The 20,245-nt window shown below is 41.6% G+C and overlaps 1 protein-coding gene and 1 long non-coding RNA gene across 3 annotated transcripts in view; one reads left to right on the top strand and one right to left on the bottom strand.

Moving 5' to 3' along the window:
• The window catches only part of VCL (vinculin), a 122,205-nt gene that overhangs the window by 21,924 nt on the left and 80,036 nt on the right, over positions 1-20,245 (top strand). The window lies entirely within an intron of this gene.
• On the bottom strand, positions 1,159-17,698 carry LOC109028565 (uncharacterized). The gene is made up of 3 exons (XR_002007573.2): positions 17,608-17,698; positions 16,937-17,030; positions 1,159-1,617 (listed from the first exon to the last, which is right to left on the bottom strand). It is a non-coding gene; the product is annotated as an uncharacterized lncRNA (long non-coding RNA).

The following is a 20,245-nucleotide window of genomic DNA, read 5'->3' as shown; positions in this document are numbered from 1 at the left end:
TAATTGGCCTGGTGTGATGGCTCACACCTCTAATCCCTGCACTTTAGGAGGTTGAGATGGTCAGATCACCTGAGGTCAGGAGTTTGAGACCAGCCTGGCCAAAATGGTGAAACCCTTTCTCTACTAAAAATACAAAAATTAGCCGGGCGTGGTGGCGGCCGCCTGTAATCCCAGCTACTCAGGAGGCTGAGGCTGGAGAATTGCTTGAACCCAGGACTTGGAGGTTGCAGTGCGCCAAGATCGCGACATTGCACTCCAACCTGGGCGACAAGAGTGAAACTCCATCTCAAAAAAAAAAAAGAAAAAAATTACTAATTTATTTTCAGGGGAGCACTGTGTGGTTATTATCTCTATTTTACAGGTAAGGAAACTAAGGCTGAAAGCATTTGAGTAACTTGTCCCGAACCAGTAATTGGTGGTGTCGGAGTGCAAATACTTTTATTATGCAAATGAGCTTACTTTGAGATGCAGGGCAGAAAACCTAGAATTCTTATTAAATCTAAAAGATCTCATCAATGATTTTATTGAAGCTGAATATGAAAGAAGTCATGCCTTAACCTTTTTGATCTCACTTGGAAAAAGAAAAACTAAATACAATAGCTGGTAGCATGGATCCACCTAGAGAGATGCTGCAAGAAAACACAATCTAGTTGAAGTGAGAGCTCAAAGGATGGCGCATAAGGAAAGGGCTTGAATTCAGGAATGCCAGTGTTTTTTAATGACTCTGATATGTATTCCAAGCTGGGAGGGACAGATATCTATGCTAGTAAGAAAAAACAGGGTCAATCACTTGGTGGCTCATGCCTGTAATCCCAGCACCTTGGGAGACCGAGGTGGGTGGACCACTTGAGCTCAGAAGTTTGAGAGCAAGTGAAACTTGCAGGTGAAACCCTGTCTCTACAAAAAATACAAAAATTAGGTGGGCATGGTGGTGCATACCTGTAGTCCCAGCTACTCAGGAGGCTGAGGCAGAAGGGTCACTTGAGCCCTGGAGGTTGAGGCTGCAGTGAACAAGATCGCCCCACTGCATTCTGGCCTGGGCAACAGAGCAAGACCTTGTCTCAAAAAAAAAAAAAAAAAAAAGAGAGAGAGATAAAACAGTAGGGTAATCTGTTTATGATGTATGTGTGGAAGAGTGCATACTAAAATGGTGGCGGGATTGAATGGTAGGATTTCAGGTTAAATAATTGTTTTAATGAAAAACTTTTTCTGACCATAGTTTGTGCTTTTACCCTAACAATGAACATGTGCCACTTTGGAAATAAGAGAAATAAGTTCCATATTTCCCCTCCATCTTTTTGTTATTGTTTGTACTCTTCCCACTGCCTGGAGTTGCCCTTCCTCTCTCATTAGAATGGGCCCAGTGCAGATGTCACTCTCTTCATGAAGCTCTTCCCAGGCTGCTCAGTTGAAATAAATCTCTCCCTTTGCTGTGTTCCTAAAATATTTGACTATGGTTGTTATCATGAATTAGAACTAATTGTGTTCGTGTCTGTTTCCACCCCTCCTTTCTCTGACCCCACTACCCAGCTTCCAAATTTGAGTCCGTAGAATGAGAGTAGTTACAGACTTCAATGTTGAATTGGTTGCATTTTCAGCACTGCAGTTTTTTTTTCCCTGTCAGAACAAGAAAAGATAGATAAAAATTCTGAGTCATAGAAGAATGACTTAAAACTTCCGAAGGCAATGATATATCTATGTAAGCCATATGCATGTACTCTTTCCTAATTTGGGAACTCTCTGGAGTAAAAAGGGCCATAAATAAATAAACCATCTCTGGAACTACCATACCTATTACATCTGTAAAACCAAAACATGATTGCCACATTTCAACTGACATATACCAGAAGACTCTGTCTCTGAACTGGAAGCTCCAACTTGGGCTGTTCTAAAGCTTCCGTAAAAAGGCAAATTCCTCAGTTAGTCTGCTGAAGTTATATACTATAATGATGGCACTAGAGAATGAGAATGCAAAAATCTCCTTTTTTCTCCTTCTTGTCTAGAGATTGAACCTTTTATTTATTTTTGCCAGATAAATAAACCATTCCTCTTCTTTTTTTTTCCAACAAATGTTCTGTTGATCTTTCCTTTCACGTCTTTTTTCTTCTTTTTTTCCTCAAAGCAACCAGTCTGGATTAGGCTGATTGTTATCTTCTAATCTCTCCTTCCTTTCCATTACTGCCAAGTAAATCTTTCTTAAGTATAGCTCTGATCTCAAAAGGTTCTTGCTCAGAAACCTGTGCCTTGTCCCCATTGTCTTCCAGATTAATTTAAATTCCTTATTCTAGCTCTTCAGGGCTATCACATCCCTAACCCCTTTCTGATTGTATTATTTCTCTATGGAGAGCAGAAGTCAGCAAACTATAGCCTGTGTTTTTAACTGTCCAGGAGCTAAGAATAGTGTTTGCATTTAAAAATATTTGGGGAAAAAAACAGAAGATGAATATTTTGAGACACAAGAAGTTATTCAAAATTAAAACTTCAGGCCAGGCACGGTGGCTCATGCCTGTAATCCCAGCACTTTGGGAGGCTGAGGTGGGTGGATCACCTGAGGTCAGGAGTTCAAGACCAGCCTGGTCAACATGGTGAAACCCCATCTCTACTAAAAATACAAAAATTAGCCGGGCATGATGGCACGCACCTGTAGTTACAGCTACTCTGGAGGCTAAGGCAGGAGAATTGCTTGAACCCAGGAGGCAGCAGTTGCAGTGAGCCAAGATTGCGCCATTGAACTCCAGCTTGGGTGACAGAGCGAAACTCTGTCTCAAGAAAAAATAAAATGCAATAAGAATAAATAAATAAATATAAATAAATAAATAAATAAATAAATAAAAACTTCAGTGTCCATAAAGTCTTTTTTTTTTTTGAGACGGAGTTTCGTTCTTGTTGCCCAGGCTGGAGTGCAATGACACGATCTCGGCTCACTGCAACCTCCGCCTCCCGGGTTCAAGCAATTCTCCTGCCTCAGCCTCCCTAGTAGCTGGGATTGCAGGTGCGTGCCACCACACCCGGCTAAATTTTTTTTGTATTTTTAGTAGAGAAGGGGTTTCGCCATGTTGGCCAGGCTGGTCTTAAACTCCTGACCCCAGGTGATCCACCTGCCTCAGCCTCCCAAAGTGCTGGGATTACAGATGTGAGCCACTGCGCCTGGCCCACATTGTCTCTAGATCTCCAGGGACTCTCTGCTGTTATATATCTTCCACCTAAACTCTTAGTTTCAGATGGTTTTCATTTATGAACCAAATATAGACTTGTGTTGTTCTTTAATGAATCATTAGAAATGAACTTGATATTTATTGAGGAATGAAGATAAAAGGATTGTAGCTTAGTGTGTATGTGCTTTGCCCGCACTGTCTTTAATGCAGTTGTGCATAATGAGGTTTCAACAAAAGGCTGCATATGTGATGATGGTACCATAAGATAATAATATATTTTCACTGTACCTTTTCTATGTTTAGATACACCAATACTTACAATTGTGTTACAGTTGCCTACAGTATTCAGAACAGTAACATGCTATACAGGTTTGTAGCCTAGGAGCAGTGGCTATGCCATAAAGCCTCGGCATGTAGTAGGCTATACCGTCTAGGTTTGTGTAAGTATACTCTATGATGTTCACACAATGACAAAATTGTCTAAAAGCACATTTCTCAGAGTATATCCCTGTCATTAAGCAATGTATGACTGTACTTAAAACAGTGACAAACTGGATAAACCAATGAACTATCTAGTATACTGTAATTCTCTCAATTCTGACTAATTCTGATTATTCCTTTTGCCTAACTGGGAATAAGTTATCTGAGATGGTATAGCCTAATTTACTAATGAGTTTGGTTGTCCGTGGCAACTGTTCAATATCTAGGCTGCAGTATTGATGTTTTATATTGGTAAGCAAGTGAAACAAAAGGAAATGAAGTTAACATTTCTATAAAAGTCTTTTTCTTGTTTTAGACCAAAGGCTGTGTCTAATCTATTAATGTTCTATGAAGAGCAGTGATGAAATACAATCTGCAAAAGGCACAAGCACAAATAGTATTGCTGGAGCTGGTTTACAGCTTATTTTCTATCAATACATCTCAGCCAGCATGCTCTGGAAGTGCTGTAGCTGTTCTCTTCTTTCACTTTTCAGCAACTTCAGAACTGAGTCCATGCCCAGCTCATATGTAGTCACACTAAATTGTGTTTGCAGTAGTTGAAAAGGAAAAAACATTAAGAAAAAAAAGCCTAAAGTGTAACTTTGGAAGTACAGATATCATAAAGGTTACTCTTTTCTATGAGCATTTTAATTGGAGGTCTTGCCATTTGACACATGAATATTATAAAACTTATAATATTCTGCCTGTGGCTGCCTGTGAGAAATGTGTTTGTAGCTTGAGCAAAGGAATAGAGTGATTTTGCTTGTAGCCTTAATTTAATGGGTCAGAATGTTTATTATGGCCTGGAGGCAAATTCAATTACTATATTGTAAAAGTGACTGAATAATCTGCAATTAGCAAGCAGGATGGTCAACGTTAGTAAATGCATTTAAAGACTTTTTGCCGGCTGGGCGCAGTGGCTCATGCCTGTAATCCCAGCATTTTGGGAGGCCAAGGTGGGAGGATCACCTGAGGTCAGGAGTTCGAGACCAGCCTGGCCAACGTGGTGAAACCCTGTCTCTACTAAAAATACAAAAATTAGCTGGGCGTGGTGGCAGGCGCCTGTAGTACCAGGTACTCGGGAGACTGAGGCAGGAGAATTGCTTGAACTCGGGAGGCAGAGGTTGCAGTGAGCTGAGATTGCACCATTGCACTCTAGGCAACAAGAGCAACGTGACACTCCATCTCAAAAAAAAAAAAAAAAGACTTTTGCCATTGTGTTACCATTTCAAGTTTTCATCACACCTGTAATTTTAAAAAAATGGGGGTTCTACAGTGTTGGTCAGTACTGGTTCAATTTTAAAAGTTACTTAAGGCCAGGCTGACTCAGCTGATCATGCCTAAGCAAATAACAGTTAAGGAGCTGAAGCCCTAGTTAAGCCTAACTGATCTTGGCTGTGGAAACCTTCCAGCTTCTGGGAAGAACCAGGACAATGGGACATCAGTTGGTTAGACTGCATCTTGATGGTTTATATGTGCCCATTGTGTACTTGAAGTTTTTCTTGTCCTTCTTGCCATCTGATAGTGCTGTAGAGTTATAGAATCACACAATATAACAGCCAAAAATATTAGACATAATTGAATCCCACTCTCATTTTATTTTATTTTATTTCTTTTTTGAGACAAAGTCTTGCTCTGTCACCCAGGCGTGGCACGATCTCAGCTCACTGCAACGTCTGCCTCCTGGGTTCAAGCGATTCTCCTGTCTCAGCCTCCCAAGTAGCTGGGATTACAGGTGTGCACCACCATGCCTGGCTAATTTTTTGTATTTTCAGTAGAGACGGGGATTCACCATGTTGGCCTGGCTGGTTCAAACTCCTGACCTCAGGTGATCTGCCCACCTCAGCATCCCAGAATGCTGGGAATACAGGCGTAGCCATGGTGCCCGTCCCCACTCTTCTTATTTTAAAAAGGCACAGTATGGCTGGGTGTGGTGGCTCACACTTTGGGAGGCGGAGGTGGGAGGATTGCTTGAGGCCAGGAGTTTGAGACCAGCCTAGGCAACATGATGAAACCCCACCTCTACTGAAAATACAAAAATTAGCTGAGTGTGGTGGTGTGCGTCTACAGTTCCAGCTACTCAGGAGGCTGAAGTGGGAGGATTGATTGAGCTCGGAAGGTCAAGGTTGCAGTGAGCTGAGATTGTCCCACTGCAGTCCAGCCTGGGTGACAGAGCAAAACCCTGTCAAAAAAAAAGAAAGGGAAGGGGAGGGGAGGGGGAAAGAAAGAAGGGAGGGAGAGAGGGAGGGAGGAAAGGAGAGAGGGAGGGAGGGAGGAAGGAAGGAAGGAAGAGAGGGAGGGAGGGAGGAGGGAGGTTTAGGATTAGAGTATAGGTGTGCTGAGGTCATCATTACTATTTGAGTGATAATTGAAGCAATGTCACTTATCTTGGGTAATGCCCGAGGTTCATTGCTGGAAATCAAGGATGTGAACACACCAGAGTGAGGTTAAGAGTGGAAGTTTAATAGGCAAAAGAAAGAGAAGAGCTCTCAGCCCAGAGAGGGATCCTGGAGAAAAATGGGTTACCAGTTCCATGATGAAATGCACGGAGTTTTATAAATGAGCTTGAGGAGGCAGTGTCTGATTTACATAGGGCCCAAAAGATTGGTCGGACCAGGTGTGTCATTTACATAGCATGCAAAGAAGCTGGCCGCCCCACCCTAATCTTTTATTATGCAGATGGTTCTCTACCTGGCCTGCATCATATTGCCTGTTTCTTTATTGTACACATGGTTGAAAAAGAAAAGGGAAGATGGAGCCTCCATGTTGAACATGCCTGGCCCCCAGGTAGCCTTTTCCTATTGGCATAGCTGCTGGCATTCACCCATGCAAGTTTTAGCATGCTTTTCTATGTCTGCAGCTCGATTTTTCAGGGTGGTCTTTGTTAGAAAAGAAATGATTTGGGGGCTGCTTTTTATTAAAAGGGAAACCTTGCCGAGAACTCTTTTACCCTCACCAACTACCTAAATAATTTCTTTCTAGCTTCTGCATCAATATTAGGCAAATTGACAAACTTCTCTGTGACTCTGTTCCTCATCTGTGGCATGGGATAGTAAATGGAACCCACCGCATGGGGGAGTTGTAAAGATTGAATGAGATCATAAAGAGCTCCTGACTTACAGCATGTGCTAAATGAAAAATAATTTTTTTTTGAAGGAGAAAACTGAAATCACAAACAAATATTGCAATGGCAGAGAAGGAAAAAGGGACTAATGTTTATTTAGCCCTTGTTATCTACCAGGCCCTAGGTGATTTACATGTGTATTACATCCTTTATCTCTGAGAGAGATGTTACTTTTTCCATTTTACTGATAGGGAGACTGAGGCTCAAAGAGATTAAGTTACTTGCCAGAGGACACAGATCTGGTAAGAGCAGAGTGAGGTGAGATTCAGATTGCTGCATTCCAAAGCCCCAGTTCTTTTTCCACTATTCCATTACCTTCCAAGATGAGGAGTAGGACCTCCTTTTCCTAACATGAAAATGGGTTGCATTTCAAAAATTCGTTTACAAGTTGGTTGTTTGGAGTTACTTTTCCATGGAGACAATGTTACATGGTTACATGCCCAGGCTTATCTGCAAAAGCTATAATGTAACTGAAATTCTGCACATTTGTGAACTGAAACTATTAAGGAAAAAAATGCATTTGCAGTTCTAGCTATAAGCAGAAAAAGAAAAAATAAGGATGCATTTTAAATTCTGTGGAATGAGAAAAGCACGTTCGGTTAGAGGGCAGTGAGGGAGAAGATGGGGACTGTTTTGATTCTGGTGGGGCTCTGGGATACTTTCATGGTATTCACACATATTTCCTTTTAAAAAATAATTACATATGCAAGAGATAGGACAGGTGGTAGTGTTGACCTAATTTCTGTTGGCAATATTTAGCTTTCCTTTTTAAATATATTTACCCATTTTTTTTTTTTTTGTAATGACATGTGGGAGCCCAGCTAGTCACCCTCATATAGTCATAGAGTATTAAAGTTTATAGATGTCATACCTGTAATCCCAGCACTTTGGGAGGCCGAGGTAGGTGAATCATTTGAGGTCAGGAGTACAAGACTAGCCTGGCCAACATGGTGGAACCCCGCCTCTACTAAAAATACAAAAATTAGCCAGGTGTGGTGGCGGGCACCTGTAGTCCCAGCTACTCAGGAGGCTGAGGCAGGAGAATTGCTTGAACCCGGGGGGCGGATGTTGCAGCCATTGCGCTCCAGCCTGGGTGACAGAGCGAGACTGTCTCAAAAAAAAAAAAAATAAATAAAAAAAAATGAAGTTTATGGATGTGTTGAAGAAAGAATGAAGATAAAAAGAATGTTTTCCTGAGTGAATTGTATAAGAATTTGAAGGAATTGAGGAGCTAAAGAGCATGTGCGCACAGATATGAAAATGATAAAATTAAATTTTCACTTCATCTTAAATCTTCATCATTTTACTTCAGTTGGCACTTAATTTCTGAGCATATGCTATGTGCCAGTCACCATGTGTCATGGCTATGAGGGAAAAAAACAGTCACAGACCCTTAGTCACAAATTTGCAAAAGAATTTGCTTTGTATTTGAAGCATCTACTAGAGATTATATTCAGATCATCCAGTGATGTTTTCCTCTTTAGCGGTATTTATGAATATGTAAAGGTTACTTAATTATAACTAGTGGGAATAAGACTGAGGTTTTTTTTGTTTGTTTTTGTTTTTTAAGACAGGATCTCCCCCTGTTGCCCAGGCCAGAGTGCAGTGGTGCAATCATAGCTTACTACAGCCTCGATCTTCTCAGCTCAAGTGATTCTCCTGGATCACCCTCCCAAGTAGCTAGGACTACAGGCAAGAGCCACCACACCTAGTTAATTTTTTATTTTTTTTATTTTTTGTAGAGACAGGGTCTTGCTATGTTGCCCAGGCTGGTCTCAAACTCCTGGCTTCAAGTGATCTTCCAGCCTTGGCTTCCCAAAATGCTGGAATTATAGGTGTGAGCCACTGCTCCCAGCCTTAAGTAATCTTTTTTTTTTTTTTTTTTGAGACAGGGTTTCGCTCTTGTCACCCAGGCTGGAGTGCAATGGTGTGATCTTGGCTCACTGCAACCTCTGCCTCCCGGGTTCAAGCAATTCTCCTGCCTCAGCCTCCCAAGTAGCTGGGATTACAAGCATCCACCACCATGCCCAACTAATTTTTGTATTTTTAGTAGAGACGGGGTTTTACCACGTTGGCCAGGCTGGTCTCGAACTCCTGACCTCAGGTGATCCACTCACCTTGGCCTCCCAAAGTGCTGGGATTACAGGCGTGAGCTACCACGCCTGGCAAGTAATCTTTGTAATAACTAAGAACACTGGAAAAACTAGAGGAGATTATTAGTAAAAAGTGTTCATTTTATTTTCCCATAATTATTGCTTGATTTCCTGTCACTAGTCAGGACTAAAAGGTGGGAGATGTGGGACCTTTGAGTTCTGTTACATAGCATTTGCTTATGTATGTTTGCAACTAAAATGGAAACTTTAGGCTGGGCACAGTGGCTCATGCCTGTAATCCCAGCATTTTGGGAGGCCCCTGGAGTAGTTGGGACTACAGCTAGGTGCCACCACGCCCAGCCGATTTTTGTATTTTGAGTAGAGATGGGGTTTCACCATGTTGGCTAGGTTGGTCTCAAACTCTTGGCCTCAAGTGATCCACCCACTTCGGCCTCCCAAAGTGCTGGGATTACAGGCGTGCCTCCATACAGAAGAATTTTTTTTTTTTTTGAGATGGAGTCTCGCTCTATCACCCAGGCTGGAGTGCAGTGGCGTGATCTCGGCTCACTGCAAGCTCCGCCTCCTGGGTTCATGCCATTCTCCTGCCTCAGCCTCCCCAGTAGCTGGGACTACAGGCGCCCACCATCACGCCCGGCTAATTTTTTGTATTTTTAGTAGAGACGGGGTTTCACTGTGTTAGCCAGGATGGTCTCGATCTTCTGACCTCGTGATCCACCTGCCTCAGCCTCCCAAAGTGCTGGGATTACAGGCGTGAGCCACCGCGCCTGGCCAGAAGAATCTTGAGTTGAGGGGGAGGATGAAGTGTTTGCACATTAGAAGCTTAGTCATGGTATCTTCATAAATGGGGATCTGGTGAGCAAGGTTGCTCTGCTAACATTTATGTAGCCTTAACTGACAGACTGAGTCTCATATTGGGTTAGAATAAACAGCTGCTGCCAAGGAAGCTTAACATTGGTTCTAAGGAAACTATATGGCATCAGATAAGCTTGCTTGACATCAGAACTTGCCACTGACATGGTTCATCTGCTGCCTAGCCTATGTGATTGTGTTCTCATTGATGCACATTTAAATTAATATTTTGGGCAATTGGTTAAAATTTTGACCTTTAGGCCCTAGAGGTTTCTCATGACTTTATTTATGAAGAATATTGTTGATGCATTTTAGAATTTAATCTGTGTTTTTTTCTGATTATGAAGGCAATACATAGTTGATTTAAAAAAAAATACTCTGGAAAAAGTATAGAAAAGGATTAAGAAGAAAATTAAAATCACCTGAAATTCTACTTCCCATGGTATGTTTGCTTCCAGTTATTTTTTCAATGTGGATATATGTTTGGGAGAGAGTGGGATGTTTCCTTATTAGTGAAATAGCTGAGGCTTCAGTAAAATTTCACTTAACACTCATGATATTGAGATGTTTGCCTAATGCACTGTGCTAATTAAGGTTGTTTGTTTAATCAGGTGGTACAAATTCTGATGCCTTAGGAGCCAAATAGGCAATGAGCGAATCAGGCCAGTTATAAGCACTGGGGAGTGATGGCAACTGTGGTTAACTGGAAAATGCCGGCCCTAACTGAAGAAGTTACTACCATCTTCAACTTACTGTTGTCACATGGAAACAGGGGATAATGTTACCAAATCTTCCTAATTGTCAAGAAAGTCCCAGAAGTCTGTTTCTTTTTAATGTGAAATTTCTCATGTTAAAAAATCCTGTGCAGGTCAAACAAAATAGTCTGTGTGTTGCACTTGGCCCATACACTGGCATTTTTTGTCACTCCTGACATAAATGCTTCTCAATCTTTCTCATAGCTCTTACAAGAAGAGCACATTTATTAAAGAAAATGTTGGGAGAGGAGTTTATGCATAAGGAGTTTCTGAGAATGGCTTCAGGAACTTTTCCGTCTGAGAGGGTTGCTTAGTATAGAAATGATAAACTCAGTTACAGGAATCAGGTGGTGACATAAATGAGTAAAATGAATTGGGATTAAGATTATGAGTGTGGACATGGTACAAATGCCCTGTTTGGGACATTTGGGTTCCAGTAATGTTTTTCCTTGATGGAATGCAGATCCAAATTGCTGCCAGACCTTCTAAGATTTAAGAGATGTCAGAAATTTGGATCTTTGTGAAATTTCTTGATTTTCAACTCATTTATGCATAGTGTTCCATTATTGGAACGCTAAGCTTGTGGGAGTTATTTATATCCTACTGCTCAAGGTCATCGCCAAGGTCTGATTTTTCACACAAAAAAATTGCAACCTCTGGCATAAATGGGTTAAAAATACTATGTGGACCAAACAAAAACCATCCTTGCCCCAAATTCTACACAAAATCCACTAATTTGCAGCTCTTGGCCTAGATCACTGTTTCCTACGTATGTCCTAGAAATCCTAATTCTGTCATATATTAATAGGTGCTAAGAAATAAGGAATTCTTGGTCACATGAATTTGGAAAATGATGGATTAAACAAAACTGAACACATTTCCTGACTGAAGGTTATCATAGATCCTCAATTATGCTAATGTGCCTTGTAAATTCCTAAGAAGATATAGCCCATTACCCCACAGTTACAGTTAGGTCACCATCTCCACATGCTTCCCCCACCACCCCCCTTGTCTAGGGTAAGAGTGGCCTTCCTCCTGGTAAAGGTTAGTCTCTGTATCTCTCTCCAGATTCTTACCCTGTCTCTTCAGGGATCTGACTTCAGAAGAAATCTATTTCCTGCCTCTTGTCCTGTAGCCTATCAGTATGCTTGGTTTTCTCCAGTTTAAAAAAAATGACAACCTTTTCTTATACCATACACAAAAATTGACTCCAAATGGATCACAGACCTAACTATAAGAGCTAAAACTATAAAATTCTTAGAATAAAACATGGGAGTAAATCTTCATGATCTCAGGTTAGATGAAGCCTTCTTGGGTGTTACACCAAAAGCACAAGTAGCAAAAGACAAAACAAAACAACAGGAAAAAAGCACAAGCAACCAAAATCACAAGCAACAAAAGAAGACAAGCTGGGCTGCAATCCCAGCACTTTGGGAGGCCCCGCAGGCAGATTACTTGAGCCCAGAAGTTCGAGATCAGCCTGGTCACCATGGTGAAACCGTGTCTCTACAAAAAATACTAAAAATTAGCCGAGTGTGGCCCGGCGCGGTGGCTCATGCCTGTAATCCCAGCACTTTGGGAGGCCGAGGCGGGCGGATCACCTGTGGTCAGGAGTTCCAGACCAGCCTGACCAACGTGGAGAAACCCAGTCTCTGCTAAAAATACAAAATTAGCCAGGTGTGGTGGTGCGTGCCTGTAATCCCAGCTACTTGGGAGGCTGAGGCAGGAGAATCACTTGAACCTGGGAGGCAGAGGTTGCAGTGAACCAAGATCACGCCATTGCACTCCAACCTGGGCAACAAGAGCAAAACTCCATCTCAAAAAAAAAAAAAAAAGCCGGGTGTGGTTGTATACACCTGTACTTCCAGCTACTCAGGGCCTGAGGTGGGAGGATCACCTGTGCCTGAAGAGGTAGAGGCTGTAGTGAGCTGTGATCATGCCACTGCACTCTAGTCTGTGCAACAGAGACTGTTTCAGAATAAAAAAAAAAAAAAAGAAAAAGGAAAAGACAAGCTATATTTTAGTCTTAAATTGGCCTTTATCAAAATTAAAAGCTTGTGCTGCAAAGGACACTATCAAGAAAGGGAAAGACAACCCACAGACTGGGAAAAATATTTGCAAAAGATAAATAACTCAAAATATTGGCAAGGGGCCAGGCACAGTGGCTCATGCCTATAATCCCAGCACTTTGGGAGGCCGAAGCAGGCAGATTACCTGAGGTCAGGAGTTTGAGACCAGCCTGGCCAACATGATGAAACCCTGTCTCTACCAAAAAAATACAAAAATTAGCCAGGCGTGGTGGCTCATGCCTGTAGTCCCAGCTACTTGGGAGGCTGAAGCAGGAGAATCGCTTGAACCCGGGAGGCAGAGGTTGCAGTGAGCCCAGATTGCACCACTGCACTCCGGCCTGGGTAACAGAGTAAGTCTCGGTCTCAAAAAAAAATATATATATATATATATTGGCAAGGTATCTGAATAGACATTTCTCAAAAGTAGATATATAAATGGTCAATACACCCATAAAAAGATGCTCAGCATCATTAGCCATCAGGTCAAAACCACAATGAGATACCGCTTCAGTAGGAGGGCTGTAATTAAAAAGATAATAACAAGTGTTGCCGGGGATATTGAGAAGTTGGAACCCTCTCATGTAGCTGCTGGGAATGTTAAATGGTTTAGCCTCTTTGGAAAATAGTCTGGCATTTCCTCAAATGGTTAAACATAGAGATACCATATGACCCAGCAATTTAATACCTAGGTTTATAACCAAGAGAAATGAAAACATGTTCATACAAAACCTTGTACACTAATGTTTATAGCAGCATTATTCATAATAGCCCAAAAATGAAAACAACTCAGGTGCCCATCAACTGATGAATGGACAAAATATGATGTAACCATACAATGAAATATGATTTGGCAATAAAAAGAAATGAAGTACTGATACATAGCACAGATGAAAGAAGCTAGTCACTAAAGAGCACATCTTATGTGATTCTATTTATATCAGATATTTAGAATAAGTAAATCTGTAGAGAGAAAGTAGATTAGTGTTTACCTAAGATTAGGTGGTGGTGAGGAAGGGTTAGGGCTAAATGGGGGTGGTGTTGACTGCTAGTAGTTACTAGGTCTCTTTCTGGAGTGATGAAAATGTTCACAAATCAATTGTGATGGTTGCACAACTCTGTGACTATCTTAACGACACCATTAACCTCTCTGTGGCAGTTGACACTATTGACTGTTCCTGAAATTCTTCTGGCTTTTATGACACAGTTCTATTGATCCCCCTGCCCCTATCTCTGACATTTTCTTTCCAGCTCTTTTCACAAGCTTGTTCTTCCACCAGCTACTTATCTGTTGGTGGTGTTGGGTTGTGATTTCATTCATTATCCATGGCTTTTAGAACGTCTGAGTTGCCTGTTACTTGTGAATCAATTTTTCTAGTCCAGGTAAGTGAACTGAGGAACCATCTTTTCAGTTGCTTATTGGACAACTCCCTCTGAATATCCCAGTGCTAATTACTTTCCCTCTCAGACCTGGTTTTCTTCCTATGTTACCAATTGACCCAGTCACTTGAGCCAGGGGCTGGGAGCCATCCTAGATTTCTGTCTCACCCTCCACATGGAGTGTCATGTGGCTGCCTTTTTTACACCTGCCCTCTCATCTCCATTCACACTGCTGCTGCTTCTGCTACAGTTAATCTGTAGTTTATCTTTCACTAAGACTGTAAGCTCCATGAGATCTGGGGCCATGTGTGTTTTCTTCATCACTGTCTGTAATGCTTGGTACATTGCATGTTATGTAAGTAATATTTGTTGATTGAATAAATAAATTCACAAATGAACTTGTCTTCCGAGTTTTCTTCGCTCTGATCCATTTTTGCTGCTGAATTTTTCTGTTTGAAATGCAGACCTAACAATGTCTTTTACTTAGAATAATTAAATAATTCCCCATTGCTTAGAGGATAAGTCTATTGCATTGCATACAAGGCCCTCCATGATGTGGCCCCTTTCTGCTTTTCCAATTTCCTGTCCTCTCCACATCTCCTCTCTACCCAGTACCCCATTTTCCAGCTATGTTTCCTGAGCTGGCCATGCTTTCCCATATCTTGCCCTATTAACTAGAAAGCCCTCCTTTTTACCTTGAATTCCATTACTTCTGGAGAACTCTTATTCTGCCTTCCTAGAGTTTCTCTTCCTCTGTGAAACTTCCTGTACCTCACCTACGCAGAGCAGAAACTTGGATGTAACTCTACTAGAGCATGCATTACACTGCATTGCCTTATTTGTTTAAGGATTTGTCAATGAACAACTAGGACTGAGTCTCACTTTTGTATCCCCATCACACAGTGACAGACACAGTGCCTCCCACATGGGAAGTACTCATTAAGTGCTTGATTAAATGAATAAGTTGGAAATCAGAGTAGATTAGAGAGTTTTAGTTTTTCTGGATGTGGCCTCTTAAACACTGAACTCTGGCTGGCCATCTGTGAATGATGTACAAAGGATATCAGTGAGGGGTGGATGGATCACAAGTTCATCACCACCCCAGAAAAACAATCAAAAGCATTGCTGATGATGGGTCACATACATTATTATTATCCTTGTATGACTGAGGCCTGGTACTGGGCACAGCAGCAATCAGAATGGTTGTTCAGTATAATGGATTGATCAGGCTAACTGTTATGCCATGACATTGATTTGAGCCACAGTAAGTACAGGCAAATGGGTACACATTCTTAAGTCTGGTCACAACCTATTGTCTAAATACATTAAGAACATCTTCCTACCACATTTTTAATGTAATGTTCTTTAGTTACAACTTACATTGTACAAATCAGTAACATAAGTCTTCTCAGCTTTGTTTTGTCTTTCTGTTTTCTTGTACTTAGTCTAGCTAAGGGAGACATCTACATTAACATATTTTTTAGTCTAGGTAGTGACTTGAACCAGCCAACTTTTTTTTTTCTTTCTTTTTTTTTTTTTGCTGGAAAGAAACCAAATCTCTCTACATTACCAAACCAAATTGAGTAGATTGTGATGAAAGGAGTAATAATAACAACAGCAGAAGACAAAAGGCCTCTCACATACAATTTTGAACTAAAGTCACATATTGAACAAAGGATATTTAAATTAACTACTGAACAAAGTAAGAGCTCTTCAAAAGAAACAGAGCTCCCTGCCAAGCCCCCTAAAAATGCCCCCAGGCCTCTTATTCATTCACTACCATTATTTCAGTTTATATCTGAAGATATTTTATTTCTTATCTCATTCTCTTCCCACCACCTAGTGGACACATAGTTGGCACTTACTGCTTGTTTATTGAATTGAATGGAATCAAGCCCCAAGAGTTAAAGGCTATTCTCTGAAGAAGAAAATAAAAGAGAAATAATTTTGTCAGTGAATAGAAATAACAAGTCTGAGTTTCTCTCGGCAATGGAATAAAGTTAGGAAGGGATAACACGTACAACTGGCTCTCTGTATCTGTGGGTTCCACACTTCTGCATTTAGCCAACTGTGGATTGAAAATATTCAGAAAACAAGGATAGTTGCATCTGTGTTGAACATGTACAGATTTTTTCCTTGTCTTTATTCCCTAAACAATACAGTATAACAACTATGTACATAGCATTTATATTAGGTATTATAAATAATCCAGAGATAATTTAAAATATGTGGGAGGATGTGTGTAAGTTATATTCAAATACTATGCTGTTTTATATAAGAGACAAGCATCTGTGGGTTTTGGTATTTGAAGAGGGTCATGGAACCAATTCTCCATAGATACCAAGAGACATGACTATATTTATTATAAAGTTAGATTACTCCAAAAGGGTTGTTTTTAAATACTGACCCAGAGAAAGCTAATTAGACTATAACTAAGATCTGTTTGTTCTTTTCTCTGTTTTTGTTTTTGTTTTTTGTTTTTTTTAGACGGAGTTTTGCTTTTGTCGCCCAGGCTGGAGTGCCATGGCACGATCTCGGCTCACTGCAACCTCTGCCTCCCAGGTTCAAGTGATTCTCCTGTCTCAGCCTCCCGAGTAGCTGGGATTACAGGCACCCACCATCATGCCCAGCCAATTTTTATATATTTAGTAGAGACAGGGTTTCACCATGTTGGCCAGTCTGGTCTCAAACTTCTGATCTCAGGTGATCCACCCGCCTTGGCCTCCCAAAGTGCTGGATTACAGGCGTGAGCCACCGTGCCCAGCCACTCTGTTTTTTTTTAACCCTTTAATCCATAGGACTTTTTTCAGAAGGAATAAGATTTATTTTAAGGCATAAAAAAATGAGGCATCAGACAGATGTGGTGGCATGCACCCATATTCCCAGCTACTTGGGAGGCTGAGGTGGGAGGATTCCTTGACCCCAGCAGTTTGAGTCCAGCCTGGGCAATATAGCAAGACCCCATCTTAAAAAAAAAAAAGTAAAAAAGAAGTATTTGTTGATTCTTACTGACCTGTTTGCAAAGTTGTAGTCTACATTGGGAATCATATTTCCCCATACTAAGTTGACCTCGACGAATAACATTTTCCCACCAGCTATGAAGATTCCTGTTAGTTAACAAAAGACATTCTGTGAATTAATCCCTTTCTTGTCTGTTCTACTTTTTTTCTTTTTTTTTTTTTTGAGACGGAGTCTCGCTCTGTCACCCAGGCTGGAGTGCAGTGGCCCGATCTCGGCTCACTGCAAGCTCTGCCTCCCGGGTTCGCGCCATTCTCCTGCCTCAGCCTCCCGAGTAGCTGGGACTACAGGCGCCCACCACCACGCCCGGCTAATTTTTTGTATTTTTAGTCGAGACGGGGTTTCACCGTGTTAGCCACGATGGTCTCCATCTCCTGACCTTGTGATGTACCCACCTCCTGCAGGACCTTGTGATCTACCCACCTCCTGACCTTGTGATCTACCCCCTTACGCCTGGGATTACAGGCGTAAGCCACCACGGCTGACTGTTCTACTCTATTTTTATTTGGAAAAGATGGGTGCTATGGAAATTTTCTGTTTTGATGGTGACAGGAGAGTACAGGAAAATGCATTTTCTGTCATCAATGGGTTAATGGCTTAAAAATAAAAGATTTGTCTTTGGTTCTCCTAGACAGGCTTTGCCAGTTGTTCTCAAACAGGACATACCTTTCTGCTTCTGTAGCTCTTTAGAAAGTGGTTCTTTGGAAGTTCTCGACTTGTTACTTTGGTGATAGAACACTAAATTGTAAAGATCTAGAACAGAGGATGACAATCTTTGAATAAACGGGCAGGTCAAGGTAACATAATCCTCTCTGCCTTCACTTAGCATACAAAGTCCTGAACTAACTGAGCTTTCCTTTCTAGCCTCATTTCCTCTGCTGAAGCCACACCAGCCTGTCTTTCTAGTCCTGGCCTCCTTGTACTCGCATATCTGACTGAACTTTCTTTGCCTGTGCTCTTCTCTTTGGTTGGGCTGTCTGATTCTTCTCTACTGGGCAGCTTCTCCTTTCCAGGCCTGGCTCCTTTTTTCTAAAAGACCACATAGCAAAGGAATAAATGAAGGTTATAGTAGCTGTGTGAAGAATGAATTGGAAGAGTCTGGAGCAACAAGACCAGTTTTAGGAGACAGTGAGAGGGTCTCATGGATCTGTGCTGCCTGATATGGTAGCCACTAGCCGTAGGTGGCAATTAAAGTGAAATAAAGGTAAAAATTCAGTTCTTCAGTTATACTGGCCACATTTCTTTGTTTCTTTTTCTTTTTCTTTTTTTTTTTTTTTTTGAGACGGAGTCTCGCTCTGTCGCCTAGGCTGGAGTGCAGTGGTGCGATCTCAGCTCACTGCAACCTCCGCCTCCCAGGTTCAAGCAATTTTCCTGCCTCAGCCTCCCAAGTAGCTGGGATTACAGGTGCCTGCCACACCCCTGGCTAATTTTTGTATTTTTAGTAGAGACGGGGTTTCGCCACGTTGGCCAGGGTGGTCTCGAATTCCTGATGTCAGGTGTTACACCGGCCTTGACCTTCCAAAGTGCTGGGATTACAGGCATGAGCCATTGCACCTGGCCTATGCTGGGAACATTCCAAATGGTCAATACTCACAGGTGGCTAATGGGTACTGTATCGGGCAGCACAGATTAAATAGAATATTTCCATCATAACAGAAAATTATTTGGACAGCACTGCCAAAAATCAATTCCCCAAGAAAAAATGGCATTCATTCTATATAGTCATGTTTTATGTGTTGTACCTTAAAAACAGTGCCGTTCGTTGTCCCTAATCTAATTCCAGCCAGAGTATATTGAGCAATCATGGATACTATTGCTTCAAGTATGAATGCAGCTTAGAATAACAAAATCACATTTAGTGTTTATCACTTAAGTATTCAAAAATAGCATTTAAATAAATGCCCTTGAATATATTTTTAATTATCCATTTATCTTTCCTTACCTACTCCTACTCTTACAAAGAGGCATCAATTAATTACATGCCATTCAGTTTTTAGTAATTACCTCTACTGGGGTCAGAATATTTGCTATTTACAAAACTGTTTTAATGATTTTGCGTGGTGTAGCCATGATTGCTTTATCTTTGGATAATAACTGTTTGCCATATATCAGCCTTCTAGCATTGCTACCTTTGAAGGCTTTTTATTTCATTGATTTAGAAGTGATTTTTTTAAATTTTTTCCTTTTTTTGAGACGGTGTTTTGCTCTTGTTGCCCAGGCTGGAGTACAGTGGCGCGATCTTGGCTCACTGCAACCTCCGCCTCCCAGGTTCAAGCGATTCTCTTGCGTCAGCCTCCGGAGTAGCTGGGATTATAGGCATCCACCACCACGCCCAGCTAATTTTTGTATTTTTAGTAGAGACAGGGTTTTGCCATGTTGGCCAGGCTGGTCGCGAACTCCTGACCTCAGGTGATCTGCTCTCCTCGGCCTCCCAAAGTGCTGGGATTTATAGGCATGAGCCACCATGCCCGGCCACGTGGTTTTATTTCTTTACCTCAGTCTAGTCTTCATCCCCCACCCCACCCCACCCAGTCCAAGAGCAAGTCCTAATAATATTTCTTCCGTAAGAAGGTAACACAATTCTATTCTTTTCTCCATTTCTATTTTCACTACTTAAGTAGTGAAACCTTAAGTCACTACTATCACTCTCCCGGCTGACTGCAGTAGCCTCCCTGCAATCATCTAGGAGAGTGATACTGGTTACCCTGCTTTCCCCTCACCACCTAAAAATAGGCAAAATGACCTTTTAAAAAGAAAATCAGGCCAGGCGTGGTGGCTCATGACTGTAATCCCAGCAGTTAGGGAGGCCAAGGCAGGAGGATCGCTTGAGCATGGGAGTTTGAGACCAGCCTGGGAAACATAGTGAGACCCCATCTCTACAAAATAAAAAAAAAAATTAGCTAGGCGTGGTGTCTCATGCCTGGAGTCCTAGCTGCTCCGGACGGAGGATCACTTGAGCCCTGAATCACTTGAGCTATGATTGCACCACTGCACTCAAGTCTGGGATATGGGGCCAGATCATGTCTCTTAAAAAAAAGAAAAGAAAAGAAAAGAAAAGGTCAGATTAATCTCTTGTTTAGAACTCCTGCCTCCTATTGTACTGATAAACGATTCCAAATATTTCAAGCTGGCCTAAAAGGCTCTTTATGATCTGGCCCTTGCCTTCTTACCCAGCCTCATTACCACACCGTACTTCCCTCCCTCCCTGAGGTTCAGCCACTCTGGCCTCTTTCCAGTTCCTAAAATACACCCAGTCTTTTCCTGCGTTAGGGCGTTTTTCTGGCTGCTCCCCCTAGATTGTTCT

Source organism: Gorilla gorilla, chromosome 8, assembly GCF_029281585.2.
Source record: "Gorilla gorilla gorilla isolate KB3781 chromosome 8, NHGRI_mGorGor1-v2.1_pri, whole genome shotgun sequence".
Classification (NCBI taxonomy): Eukaryota; Metazoa; Chordata; class Mammalia; order Primates; family Hominidae; genus Gorilla; species Gorilla gorilla.
The sequence above is the reverse complement of the archived record's forward strand: the minus strand, read 5'-3'. Positions and strand labels throughout refer to the sequence as shown.